At 38.6% G+C, this 14,312-nt stretch overlaps 2 long non-coding RNA genes across 2 annotated transcripts; both read right to left on the bottom strand.

The window, feature by feature from the left end:
* Positions 1-659: 659 nt before the first annotated feature.
* LOC131624580 (uncharacterized) lies at positions 660-2,778 on the bottom strand. The gene is made up of 6 exons (XR_009290626.1): positions 2,399-2,778; positions 2,093-2,299; positions 1,806-2,004; positions 1,301-1,373; positions 1,070-1,181; positions 660-959 (listed from the first exon to the last, which is right to left on the bottom strand). It is a non-coding gene; the product is annotated as an uncharacterized LOC131624580 (long non-coding RNA).
* An 8,579-nt stretch (positions 2,779-11,357) lies between these two features.
* Positions 11,358-13,475, bottom strand: LOC131624581 (uncharacterized). The gene is made up of 6 exons (XR_009290627.1): positions 13,097-13,475; positions 12,791-12,997; positions 12,504-12,702; positions 11,999-12,071; positions 11,768-11,879; positions 11,358-11,657 (listed from the first exon to the last, which is right to left on the bottom strand). It is a non-coding gene; the product is annotated as an uncharacterized LOC131624581 (long non-coding RNA).
* Between the last annotated feature and the right edge of the window lie 837 nt (positions 13,476-14,312).

Below are 14,312 nucleotides of genomic sequence, written 5' to 3' on the forward strand. Positions count from 1 at the left end.
TCAGGTCCAAGTAGATTGAATAGGGGCAGCTGTTGCACCCCAAAATTTGCCCACCTATTTATTTCTAACTGGCTTAAACTTCTCATTTCATATGCATCATCTTTTCACTAGGGCATTAACATAACTCATGCACTCATTAATCAAAGTTTTTGCATTGGTTTGAGACGTACATATCAACTAAGCTTGGATCATCTGGTTCTCATTCGAAGCATGGGTTGTGGAAGTAGATTTTTGATACGGTCATTCATCATGAACTTCTGTCTTCTCAAGCTACAAGGCTATTCTCATCGAAGTATTTATGAGCATTGAACTGTGGAATTAGAGTTTATTTCCCTATTTCTTGTGGCGATCAAAGGGTCTTTTTGAGTGTAGGTTCTGGGCTTCATGTCATTATTAGGGATCTATCTAGATTTCCTTATCATTAATTCGAAGGTCAAACTCACTCGGTCACTTGGGATTGCATACAAGAATCAAAGTTAATCAAAGTTATGTGGAACTTCGTGAATCATTTCAAGTGCGGGGCATTTTTTCTTCAGAATTTTTGGCTATGAAATCACAAGTAAAATTAAAGTGGAAACACAAGGAGGGAGAAGGAATTAAAGTCTCAATTTTGGGGAAGAGAAACCGTAACATGCTATGAGTAACCATCCATTTACAAGTTTCAAGAACCATATGTATATATATCATATCACTTTACAAGGAGAATCATCTACATGCTCAATGTTCCCTTCCAATCCAATTCAATACAAAAAAGAGGAAAAAGTCTCATTACAAAGTCAATTAGTTACATTTCTATACTAAACTTCAAGCATATTCTTTCTCCCCAATCTTCAAGCTTCATAGTTTAACCCATCTCTGTGTTGTCCCAAATACACCATGAGCCGTGCGATTACACTAGTTGCGTCTCCGCACCAATACACTTGCTGCAGCCTATCTTTTGACTTGACAAGTTCCAAAACCTATCCAAACAACATGTAAATTGAGTCATAAAACAAGTGCAGTCAATATAAACCAAAACCAGCATGCAAATGCATTCACTAATAACCAGTCCCGCATCATGTATCTGTACCTAAATCAGAATCTTCAATATAATCTTCACCATACGGTTCGCTCACAGTTTCGTAACACATCCAAGCCACATACTTCAGAATTCGACACCATGCCAATACCTTCTAGAAAACCTGTGCCAATTCAAATCAAGCTAGCTTATGTTAATTCTGACACAATCAAATACACCGTCCCACATTCAGAACAAAGCTACAATAAATTCTACATTATCCAGAAAATAAATCCAGCTTACCACTCAAAACCCGCAAAATAAAACCGGAGCTGCCATCAAACATTCACAGACTTGCAGCACCTCGAAAACAGACCTGCAACATTAAATCGTCATCGTTATCTTACCAATCCACAACAAATTCAGCCAGTTCAAAAACGGATCAGATTCGCAAAACCAACGCCCATTCTAATGTTCATACAATCCCATTCATATAAGTATACAGTCAGCAGCAATTCCTAAAAGAAAAACTGAATCCAATAACCTAGCACTAACCGAAAACCAAACATGTCCTAACTGTTACTAACAGTTTATAACTAATTCAGTTACTAACTCAATCAGTCCCTAACTAAATCAATCTCTACCCTCCACCTCATAACAGAAATTAGTTATTCCTAACAACCTAACCGATTCATAACTGTCAAAACCATTTGTAACTAACTTTTTTCTAACAGCTAACAGTTTTCAACCACCTAACTAATAGATCCCATAACTGAATCAAAACAGAAAATCAGAAGAAGGAACTCACCTCTATAAATCTTAGCCTGCTTCATCATTTGGGGATTCTCTCTTCATTCTTCTCACCCTCCATCCTTCACCACCATCATTCAGCTTCCATCACTCATCTTCATCACTTCTTCATCCTCTTCATCAATCACCAACAACCTTCACCTCAACGATAACAGAACCTCTGCATCCACTCTTCTTCAACCTCCACCACCATAAACCTTCAAAAATGCAGAAGAAAAGAATTGGCATAACAAAAAGGGAGAAGAGAATTTCAGAACAGAGATGGGTAACCGAAGATACTCTCACCTGTAACAAGCTCAGAATGGTTCGCTCTTGAATCTTCATCCTTCACTTCTTCATCAACTTCACTCAACTTTCATCATCATCATCTTTGAATCATCACCAATCGTCTTCACACTTCAAACTTCATGGTGTCATCATCTTCGTCACACTTCATTATCATCACGACGCAGCAATTATCATCATCATCATAACAATACTTCTACAATGCCACTGAAATCGTAAACAGAACAGTGACATCATCAAGCGTATGGAACTGAAGAGAGAAAGATTCGAATCGGAGAAAATTGGAGAGGAACGGAAGATTCTTACCTGAACTCTTGATAGAACTACGGGATTCTCTTCACCTTTATTAAATTGGGAGAAGTACCGGACTTCTCCGGTAGGTAAACACCTTCACTGCCTTGCGTGGTGCGTTTTTCTGATTGTTGAGAGAGGAGATCGAAAACGGGAGTAGAAAGGGAAGAGAAACGGTGCGTTCGCCGCGGCGCTGAGAATTGAGATCGTAAGATGAGAGACGAGAAATGAGAGTGTGGTGGTTGTGTAGGTTGATTCACGGCGAAGGGAAGAGGCTTTCATCGGAGAAGTTTCGCTGGAGGGGAGAATCGGCGCCGTTGCTCACGCGAAGAATGAGAGGAGCAAGTCCAAGAGGCACAACACGTAAACCCTAATCCCCTTTTGTGTTTATTTTGATTATTTTAATTAATTTTAGTTAATTGAATTTAATAAAGTTTAATTGGTATTAATTGGTGATTTAGGCCTGATTAGTGGATTCTATGTTTGATTAAGGAAATTAAGTCAATTGAGAATTTGGACTTTTGACTCGTAAACCTTGGGCCTTGTCAACCGAAAGTGCTATATCTACCCCACATTGGCCCATGTAGCACGCCATTTTTGGCTAAAAAAATAACAAAAACAATGCTATTCGTGTACCCCCTTGAGCCCATAACACCTTTATTTTTTTTTGCTAACCAGGCTGAAACAAAAAACAAGCTAATGGGTCAATCCTTGGCCCTGCGCCCAGCTTATTGACTGCACCATTGTTTTACACTTAAACCCCCCTGTGTGCATAATTCATGTTAGATTTAGTGTTTTTTTAACTAGTTGGTTCTCCATCATTTTTAGGTAATAAAAAATGACATAGAAAACAATAAAATTGTTAGTTTTAGGGTAAATAGATTTTTAGTGTATTTAGGCTTGAACTAGATTTTCTTTGTTGACAAAAAACCCATAAAAATAGTAGTATTTTTTAGTTTAATTTCGCACTAATGCTTGAATTGCTTTTGTACTATTTCCATGTCATTTTTGTGTAATTGTCATGTGATTTTTGTTACTTGCTTTTGGCCATATTTTTGGCCTACTTTCTTAATACCTTTTTAATGTTCCTTTTAGAATTTAGTCACGATGTTAACTTTAGAATTAGAATTAGGATAACACTTAGGCTAGAAAATAGGTTAGTCTCCCCTCTTTCATTCTTTTTCTTTTCAACTTTAAAACACTAATAAATAAAGAGGCGAATCACATTAAGAAAGTGATAGAGAAATGAGTGGGATTCATTCCCTAATCTGTTTCTCAATCACTTAGTGGCATAGAAATGAGTGGGATTCATTCCCTAATCTGTTTCTCAATCACTTAGTGGCATAGAAATGAGTGGGATTCATTCCCTAATCTGTTTCTCAATCACTTAGTGGCATAGAAATGAGTGGGATTCATTCCCTAATCTGTTTCTCGGTCACTACTTAATGGGAGAGAAATGAGTGGGATTCATTCCCTAATTTGTTTCTCAAACATTAGTTAATGGGATAGAAATGAGTGGGATTCATTCCCTAATCTGTTTCTTGAACATTATATAATGGGATAGAAGTGAGTGGGATTCATTCCCTAATCTGCTTCTCGATCATTATACATTTTATGTGATTCTAATCGCAAAGTAAATTCCCTTAAAAAATACTCAACCAAAAACATTTAAAACACTTAATAAAGGCTCGAATTAAAACAAAGTGACGAAGTGGTGCGAAACCTTGTATTGGGTTTTGTTCATCATGTAGTTACATAAAAAACACAAACCCAAGTTCATTCTTTTGCCTTGTTAGGCGCTTAAGAACATGTTAAGTCCTTTCCAAAATTAGGCGTATAAGTCTCCAAAGGTCGAGCATCGTGGATTGTGACCTTAACCGCTGTTCAACTAAAAAACACAAAACAAATGGAAACTATGGAGCCGAACTACGGTCGTTCTGATTCCTGAAAAGGATACGTAGGCATTGGGTCGCGGGGCCTAAGCGAACACACTTGTAAATAATTCCTTCTTTTCCCCGTACTTCCCTTGCATGCATTCGCATTTAGTTTAGACATAGATATACACCCTTTAGATAGAAACAAACATAGGTGGATACCATCGAGTACGATGGGCGTGAGGGGTGCTAGCACCTTCCCCTTGCGTAACCGACTCCCGTGCCCTATTCTCTGGTCGAAAGACCTTGTTCTTGTTCCGAGTTAGGTTTCTGATATTCCTTTCCCGCGATGGGATGAATATATTAGTGGCGACTCTGATTCCATTTTTCGCGGTAGCGACAGCTGGCGACTCTGCTGGGGACGTTGCTAGACCTGTGCTGGTCCATCCTTAGTGAGTCGATCCTAGCTTGCGTTTGTTTGTTTATTTACTGGGTGTTTATTTGCTTTTATGTCTATACCTTGTATATATGTTTACATGTTTACTTTTCTGCTTGCATATCATGTTTATTTCTGTTTGCACATCATGCATATGGATTATATTCTGTGTTCCTTGGGGTCTTCTGTTCTGTTTTGCAGGTTGGGTGGGTTGTTCTATGAGGTAAAAGGCCCAATACCCAGGCCAGAGTTAACACATAGGATACCTAGGATAGAGTGGATAGTCATGACGCCAACAGAATGTCAGGTTCTGTTGATTGCGATCATGAGACCCACGACCAGCCGAGACTCGAATGGGATACCGTTGTTGGCATGTATTTGCAACAATGATGGTGTTTCAGGAGAGTTGGTAACGCTGGAGACCTTTTGACCTACCTTGACCTAGATTCACCTGTGAGTGGGGTGGGATATACATGACAGGTACCGTTGGTGACTATTCTATTCTGTTGGTGACTATTGGTTCTCCTGGTATTCAAAAAGGTGTCGAACCTTTGATCTCATGACATTTGACTTACCGAGGCTTTACATCAGTTATTCAGAGGATTGTACAGTGGTTACTAAGATTATATGGACCTTGATCCCATGCTTTTGCATTGCATAACATTATCACTTTATTCACTTCATTTGTGGGGGATTCTAAAGTCTATTTCCAAAAAAAAGGGGAAACGAAAAAAAGTAGAAAAGATGGAAAAGAAAAAAAGGAAAAGATACTATATGCAAAAAAAAAAGGGAAAGTAAAAGAAAAAAAAGTTGATGAAAAGACTTTAGGATCCCTTAGAAATGAAACATGCATTCATACTATCATGCATTTCATGGTTCTATCAGAAGCTTATGGGGGCCCTTTCTACTCAAATTCAGACTTCAACAACAAAAGTGACTTCTCACCGCTACGTGCTCGAAAGTTAATAATGGAACAACTCCGTGAGGTTTCTGACTGAGATGAGAACAGAAATGGGGATTAACATGGATCAGTGTATGGAGGTTATTCAAGCCTTTTCTCTTTGACAAGAAGAATTGAGATAGGTTCTTCAGAGGCCAAATGCAAATGTTAATCTCACCCATGAGAAGGTCTTACGAATCAGAATGTCTGAAATAATGTTGAGATTCCTATTCTTGGTAAGGAGGAAACACATCATGAGAACCATTTGGAAATTGAAGTCTTCAAGTTTCCGATCATTGAAATGAAAAAAGGTTCCACCTCTTGGAGAAAAGGTTTAAAATCATAAAAGGTCGTGACTCCGTTGAGTTAGACATTGTGTGTTTGTACCTAGTGCCTGATATCAACAAAAAAAAACTGCAAGGATCATTTACTCTCACTCCGAATGGTTTGGATATTGAAGCTAAAGTGATAATCATCTCTTGTACATATGTGGAAGTTGCTTGGGGCTCCCGACCGAGGGATAAGCAAGACCTTGTCTATCTTGAGTATTGCATCATTTGCACTGCTCGAATCCCTAAAGCATTACAAATTCTTGTGCAACTTCGTCAGAATCTTTTTCCATGTGGTAATCAAGAGTGTTTTGCAGAGGCATTTCTCGTTCTCAAGCTGTCGCTTCATATCATGTGTTATATCTTCCCAGAATGTTCTTCTCAGATAGCCTTTGCTCGTCAACAGAGAAAGAAAGAATATGAGAAACGAAATGATGTAATTCTAATGCCTTGTGCCCAATTACTTCCCTAATGGTTAGAATCTCAGTTGGTTAAGATTGATGTTGTGTGTCTTCCTTACCACATATAGCTCCTGAGTTTGAGGACCATACAAGATTCTTTCCATTTATGATGGTGATTACCGTTCTAGCATCTATATTTGGGGCTCCCGACCGAGGGATAAGCAAGACATTGTCTATCTTGAGTATTGCATCATTTGCATTGCTCAAATCCCTAAAGTAAGGTAAATTGCACCACTCTTGTACGCCTTTGTTGGAATATACTTCTGGGAAGTAATCTGAAGTGTGTGGAAGGAACATATGATAATGTTAAGTGGCTACCATGCTGGGGCACCTAGCCATTCAACTGAAGGTGGTAGGACATTCAAAGGCAGAATTCAAGTCCTTGTTGATTTCGGAATAACCACAATCCACTCCAAGAGGTCCTATGCACAAGTTGAAGTCTCAATGGGGTATCAAAACTGCAAAAGGCATTCGAGAGAAATAAGTCCATACGGAGTCAAGTCTCCTCAACAAGGGCATTCATTTAGTTCTTTATTGCACTCTCATTTGTAACGTTTCATTGTTTGTTTAAGCATTTCTAGCATGTAAAAATTTGTTAATTTCTGAATGAAAATCATAATGCATTGTTTATGTTTGTCTTGAAGTAATCCATTCGTTTTCACTCAAAAAAAGAGTTTTGGCATTACGATACCAACTTTTACTTATCTCTTGCTTAGGCAACGAGCGGAGGGAGAATGATGACAATAAAAATGCAAAATCCCTAATTGTGTGTTTTTGAATAAAACCCTGCTGATGATGTACAGGCATTGTTTCAAATCCCCAAACACCGGAGATATAAGGGAGATAGACCCTCGTTAACCCCTTTGAGCCTTGAAGTAGGAGTTTCTTTTCTGATCATAAAAAACCCTTGTTTTTAACCCTGGGGCAGGGTAGTGTTCATTTAACTTGATCAAGTGTTCAAAACTCATAAAGGATATGCATCCAAGGATACAACAATGGTTATCCTTCAAAAGGTTGAGGAATGTCAAAACCGCAATGGTTATCCTTCACCTACCAAGAGGACAAAAGATGACGATACCGCAATGGTAATTCTTCATCAATCAAAGGTGTGAGGCAGTCACAATCATCTCCCACAAATTAAATACAATGCGAGGTCACACGACTTGTTCAAAAAAAAGAGAAAAAAAAAATGGCAAAAATGAAAAAAAGAAAGAAAAAAGGAAGAAAGAAAAATAGCAATAAAAAAGAAAAATGATGGCGAAAATAAAGAAAGAACAAAGTCGTGTGATAATGAATCAGAAGAATAAAAGGTGAGCGACTGCCATGTCCGAAAAACCTCATTGATTCCTCAACCATTTCAAAATTCCTTGTGAGGGATGAGCACTCATGTTGAGTTAATTTGAACTTAGGAGTGGAGAATATCATGAAGGGGGTGGGAACCAAATAATTTTGAGCCTAAAAATCCTTTGTTTCTGAAAAACCATGAACCCGGCCAAGATACAACCCTTAAAAGTCCTAATTGAAGTAGGGTTTATTTTGGAGACGCACTCCATTGAGATAGCGTTTAACTGACTCCCAATGACGCGTCACATATCTATGTTGGTATTGTATGCCCGCTTTACATTTCATTCACAAGAGGTGGCCACCTCATTGCATAAAAAGTTTTTAAACTTCAAGACTAGCATAGGCTTTGCATTAGATTTATCATTCTTAGAATTAACATTCTTTTGCATACAAAACATTTGCTTAAACATCAAGGAAATTTCTATGATGAGAATCCATGAAGAGATTGATCATGTCAGAGTAAAAGAGACTTGAAAACTCCGTAGAGTAAAAAGAAATCATTCCAGAGACTAATATATCAAGGGGCATGTTGCCTGAAGACTCCATTGAGCATAGTCAGTTTATACCTTCTTTGATTGACTACCCTGAGGGGAGAAGTTTGAGTACTCGGTGGAGTAGATGCATTTCGATTAAGTACCCCGAGGGGAAGAATTTGAAGACTCCATGGAGCATGATAAAGGTGCTTCCACAGTTTGGTTGACTTCGAAGAAAGTAGACTTGAGGATCATGATAAGATGTACATGATCAGGGGCAGTCACGACGAGGAATCTCTCTCGTGAATTCATCGTATCTGGGGCAATCAAATCGAGGCTTGACATCTTAAATTCGACCAATCAAGGTTAATCAAGTCGAGGAATCTCTCTCTTGATTTCAATCAATCTGAAGTAGTGACGTCGAGGAATCTCTCAAACTCACTCAATCTGGGGCAATTACGTCGAGGTTCGAAAAACCTCTTCAAGGATCCGTGGATCAAGAAAAAGAATATTTCAAATGTATGAATATGCTGGGGCAGATTATCTCAAGTAATTGTGGTGTAAGGATCCTTTCGAGGCAAATATCTTTGTAAATCAGATATCTTCATGAGTCAGACGGCCTGGGGCATACTCGTTTGGTTTATATTAAAGAAACCGTCATTCACCTGTAAGGTGCGGTTGGCCATCACATAATGGAGAAGTATCACAATGCTTTTCCCCAACAAGTTACTCTCTCCCCAAGCATAGGAGTTTATTTCTCCTAAGAGTTGATTCCACTCCCCAAGCATAGGAGTTTATTTCTCCTAAGAGTTGATTCCATTCCCCAAGCATAGGAGTTTATTTCTCCTGGAAAAGTCACTCCCCGAGCATAGGAGTTTATTTCTCCTGAGAATTCATTCTTTCCCCAAGTATAGGAGTTTATTTCTCCTCGGAGTTGTTCCAATCCTCTCAACAATGGTTCCTCATCAGAGTTCTCATCTCCAATATGGTAAATTGAGGGAATCTCCTCAAGCTAAAAATTCTCCAAGTCATGGCACATGGTGAGAAGTCAAAAGTCATTCTTCAAGTCAACGAAGAAGTACATCTTGCAAGTCAAAGTCCAATATCTATTGGCACCCCCCACAAAGTTCTTAACACTAAGGGGATTCTCCCTGGTGTTTACCTCTCCCGAGGTCGGAGATGAAGCTCGATCACCAGTCAGTGGAATAGTCTCTAAAGGGCCCTCGTTATTCCTGCATATAGTAATCATTGCATTCATATTGCATCTACAAAAACGCGTAGCATTTCCATGAATATGGAGCATTACGCCATGGAAAAATCAAACATGCATCAATGCATAAGCCAGTTTGTATGTGCTCCAAAGGCACAAAATAATATATTCCCAGAAGAAGTCTTGTCCTCCTCCTCCAAGGTGGATTGGATACAAAGTTAGTCCTCATTAAGATCATGTTTCATTGGTCAGTTTTCCACTTGCCGTGTTCAATAAAGTCTAACTAAGGTTAGCACCCCCTTTTTTCTAAAGTCTAACTAAGGTTAGCCCTTCCTTTTTCTAAAGTCTAACTAAGGTTAGCACCTCCTTTTTCTAAAGTCTAACTAAGGTTAGCACCTCCTTTTTCTAAAGTCTAACTAAGGTTAGCAATTTGGTTGAGTCGTCTAAGGATGGTTCTTCCTTGTGGAGTCACGCTACGGTTGTGTCTTCTTTTCAAAGTCTAACTAAGGTTAGCAATTTGGTTGAGTCGTCTAAGGATGGTTCTTCCTTGTGGAGTCACGCTACGGTTGTGTCTTCTTTTCAAAGTCTAACTAAGGTTAGCAATTTGGTTGAGTCGTCTAAGGATGGTTCTTCCTTGTGGAGTCACGCTACGGTTGTGTCTTCTTTTCAAAGTCTAACTAAGGTTAGCAATTTGGTTGAGTCGTCTAAGGATGGTTCTTCCTTGTGGAGTCACGCTACGGTTGTGTCTTCTTTTCAAAGTCTAACTAAGGTTAGCAATTTGGTTGAGTCGTCTAAGGATGGTTCTTCCTTGTGGAGTCACGCTACGGTTGTGTCTTCTTTTCAAAGTCTAACTAAGGTTAGCAATTTGGTTGAGTCGTCTAAGGATGGTTCTTCCTTGTGGAGTCACGCTACGGTTGTGTCCTCTTTTCAAAGTCTAACTAAGGTTAGCAATTTGGCTGAGTCGTCTAAGGATGATTCTTCCTTGCGGAGTCACGCTACGGTGGTGTCGCCTCTTCTTCAAGTCTAACTACGGTTAGCACTCTCCTTTTCAAGTCTATCTAAGGATAGCAATCTTTTCAAAGTCTAACTAAGGTTAGCAACTTGTCTGGTCCACCTTTGATACTATTCAACACCTTTGCTTTACCACAGAATGCAAATTTTGATGGTACTTTTGGGTATTCGATCCACTTTCACCTCTCATGTCTAGAACTTGTGTCGTTCGTACATTCAGGTCCAAGTAGATTGAATAGGGGCAGCTGTTGCACCCCAAAATTTGCCCACCTATTTATTTCTAACTGGCTTAAACTTCTCATTTCATATGCATCATCTTTTCACTAGGGCATTAACATAACTCATGCACTCATTAATCAAAGTTTTTGCATTGGTTTGAGACGTACATATCAACTAAGCTTGGATCATCTGGTTCTCATTCGAAGCATGGGTTGTGGAAGTAGATTTTTGATACGGTCATTCATCATGAACTTCTGTCTTCTCAAGCTACAAGGCTATTCTCATCGAAGTATTTATGAGCATTGAACTGTGGAATTAGAGTTTATTTCCCTATTTCTTGTGGCGATCAAAGGGTCTTTTTGAGTGTAGGTTCTGGGCTTCATGTCATTATTCTTACAATCATCAGATGAATTAGGGATCTATCTAGATTTCCTTATCATTAATTCGAAGGTCAAACTCACTCGGTCACTTGGGATTGCATACAAGAATCAAAGTTAATCAAAGTTATGTGGAACTTCGTGAATCATTTCAAGTGCGGGGCATTTTTTCTTCAGAATTTTTGGCTATGAAATCACAAGTAAAATTAAAGTGGAAACACAAGGAGGGAGAAGGAATTAAAGTCTCAATTTTGGGGAAGAGAAACCGTAACATGCTATGAGTAACCATCCATTTACAAGTTTCAAGAACCATATGTATATATATCATATCACTTTACAAGGAGAATCATCTACATGCTCAATGTTCCCTTCCAATCCAATTCAATACAAAAAAGAGGAAAAAGTCTCATTACAAAGTCAATTAGTTACATTTCTATACTAAACTTCAAGCATATTCTTTCTCCCCAATCTTCAAGCTTCATAGTTTAACCCATCTCTGTGTTGTCCCAAATACACCATGAGCCGTGCGATTACACTAGTTGCGTCTCCGCACCAATACACTTGCTGCAGCCTATCTTTTGACTTGACAAGTTCCAAAACCTATCCAAACAACATGTAAATTGAGTCATAAAACAAGTGCAGTCAATATAAACCAAAACCAGCATGCAAATGCATTCACTAATAACCAGTCCCGCATCATGTATCTGTACCTAAATCAGAATCTTCAATATAATCTTCACCATACGGTTCGCTCACAGTTTCGTAACACATCCAAGCCACATACTTCAGAATTCGACACCATGCCAATACCTTCTAGAAAACCTGTGCCAATTCAAATCAAGCTAGCTTATGTTAATTCTGACACAATCAAATACACCGTCCCACATTCAGAACAAAGCTACAATAAATTCTACATTATCCAGAAAATAAATCCAGCTTACCACTCAAAACCCGCAAAATAAAACCGGAGCTGCCATCAAACATTCACAGACTTGCAGCACCTCGAAAACAGACCTGCAACATTAAATCGTCATCGTTATCTTACCAATCCACAACAAATTCAGCCAGTTCAAAAACGGATCAGATTCGCAAAACCAACGCCCATTCTAATGTTCATACAATCCCATTCATATAAGTATACAGTCAGCAGCAATTCCTAAAAGAAAAACTGAATCCAATAACCTAGCACTAACCGAAAACCAAACATGTCCTAACTGTTACTAACAGTTTATAACTAATTCAGTTACTAACTCAATCAGTCCCTAACTAAATCAATCTCTACCCTCCACCTCATAACAGAAATTAGTTATTCCTAACAACCTAACCGATTCATAACTGTCAAAACCATTTGTAACTAACTTTTTTCTAACAGCTAACAGTTTTCAACCACCTAACTAATAGATCCCATAACTGAATCAAAACAGAAAATCAGAAGAAGGAACTCACCTCTATAAATCTTAGCCTGCTTCATCATTTGGGGATTCTCTCTTCATTCTTCTCACCCTCCATCCTTCACCACCATCATTCAGCTTCCATCACTCATCTTCATCACTTCTTCATCCTCTTCATCAATCACCAACAACCTTCACCTCAACGATAACAGAACCTCTGCATCCACTCTTCTTCAACCTCCACCACCATAAACCTTCAAAAATGCAGAAGAAAAGAATTGGCATAACAAAAAGGGAGAAGAGAATTTCAGAACAGAGATGGGTAACCGAAGATACTCTCACCTGTAACAAGCTCAGAATGGTTCGCTCTTGAATCTTCATCCTTCACTTCTTCATCAACTTCACTCAACTTTCATCATCATCATCTTTGAATCATCACCAATCGTCTTCACACTTCAAACTTCATGGTGTCATCATCTTCGTCACACTTCATTATCATCACGACGCAGCAATTATCATCATCATCATAACAATACTTCTACAATGCCACTGAAATCGTAAACAGAACAGTGACATCATCAAGCGTATGGAACTGAAGAGAGAAAGATTCGAATCGGAGAAAATTGGAGAGGAACGGAAGATTCTTACCTGAACTCTTGATAGAACTACGGGATTCTCTTCACCTTTATTAAATTGGGAGAAGTACCGGACTTCTCCGGTAGGTAAACACCTTCACTGCCTTGCGTGGTGCGTTTTTCTGATTGTTGAGAGAGGAGATCGAAAACGGGAGTAGAAAGGGAAGAGAAACGGTGCGTTCGCCGCGGCGCTGAGAATTGAGATCGTAAGATGAGAGACGAGAAATGAGAGTGTGGTGGTTGTGTAGGTTGATTCACGGCGAAGGGAAGAGGCTTTCATCGGAGAAGTTTCGCTGGAGGGGAGAATCGGCGCCGTTGCTCACGCGAAGAATGAGAGGAGCAAGTCCAAGAGGCACAACACGTAAACCCTAATCCCCTTTTGTGTTTATTTTGATTATTTTAATTAATTTTAGTTAATTGAATTTAATAAAGTTTAATTGGTATTAATTGGTGATTTAGGCCTGATTAGTGGATTCTATGTTTGATTAAGGAAATTAAGTCAATTGAGAATTTGGACTTTTGACTCGTAAACCTTGGGCCTTGTCAACCGAAAGTGCTATATCTACCCCACATTGGCCCATGTAGCACGCCATTTTTGGCTAAAAAAATAACAAAAACAATGCTATTCGTGTACCCCCTTGAGCCCATAACACCTTTATTTTTTTTTGCTAACCAGGCTGAAACAAAAAACAAGCTAATGGGTCAATCCTTGGCCCTGCGCCCAGCTTATTGACTGCACCATTGTTTTACACTTAAACCCCCCTGTGTGCATAATTCATGTTAGATTTAGTGTTTTTTTAACTAGTTGGTTCTCCATCATTTTTAGGTAATAAAAAATGACATAGAAAACAATAAAATTGTTAGTTTTAGGGTAAATAGATTTTTAGTGTATTTAGGCTTGAACTAGATTTTCTTTGTTGACAAAAAACCCATAAAAATAGTAGTATTTTTTAGTTTAATTTCGCACTAATGCTTGAATTGCTTTTGTACTATTTCCATGTCATTTTTGTGTAATTGTCATGTGATTTTTGTTACTTGCTTTTGGCCATATTTTTGGCCTACTTTCTTAATACCTTTTTAATGTTCCTTTTAGAATTTAGTCACGATGTTAACTTTAGAATTAGAATTAGGATAACACTTAGGCTAGAAAATAGGTTAGTCTCCCCTCTTTCATTCTTTTTCTTTTCAACTTTAAAACACTAATAAATAAAGAGGCGAATCACATTAAG

The sequence above is a fragment of the Vicia villosa genome, unplaced genomic scaffold (assembly GCF_029867415.1).
Source record: "Vicia villosa cultivar HV-30 ecotype Madison, WI unplaced genomic scaffold, Vvil1.0 ctg.000141F_1_1_1, whole genome shotgun sequence".
Taxonomy (NCBI): domain Eukaryota; kingdom Viridiplantae; phylum Streptophyta; class Magnoliopsida; order Fabales; family Fabaceae; genus Vicia; species Vicia villosa.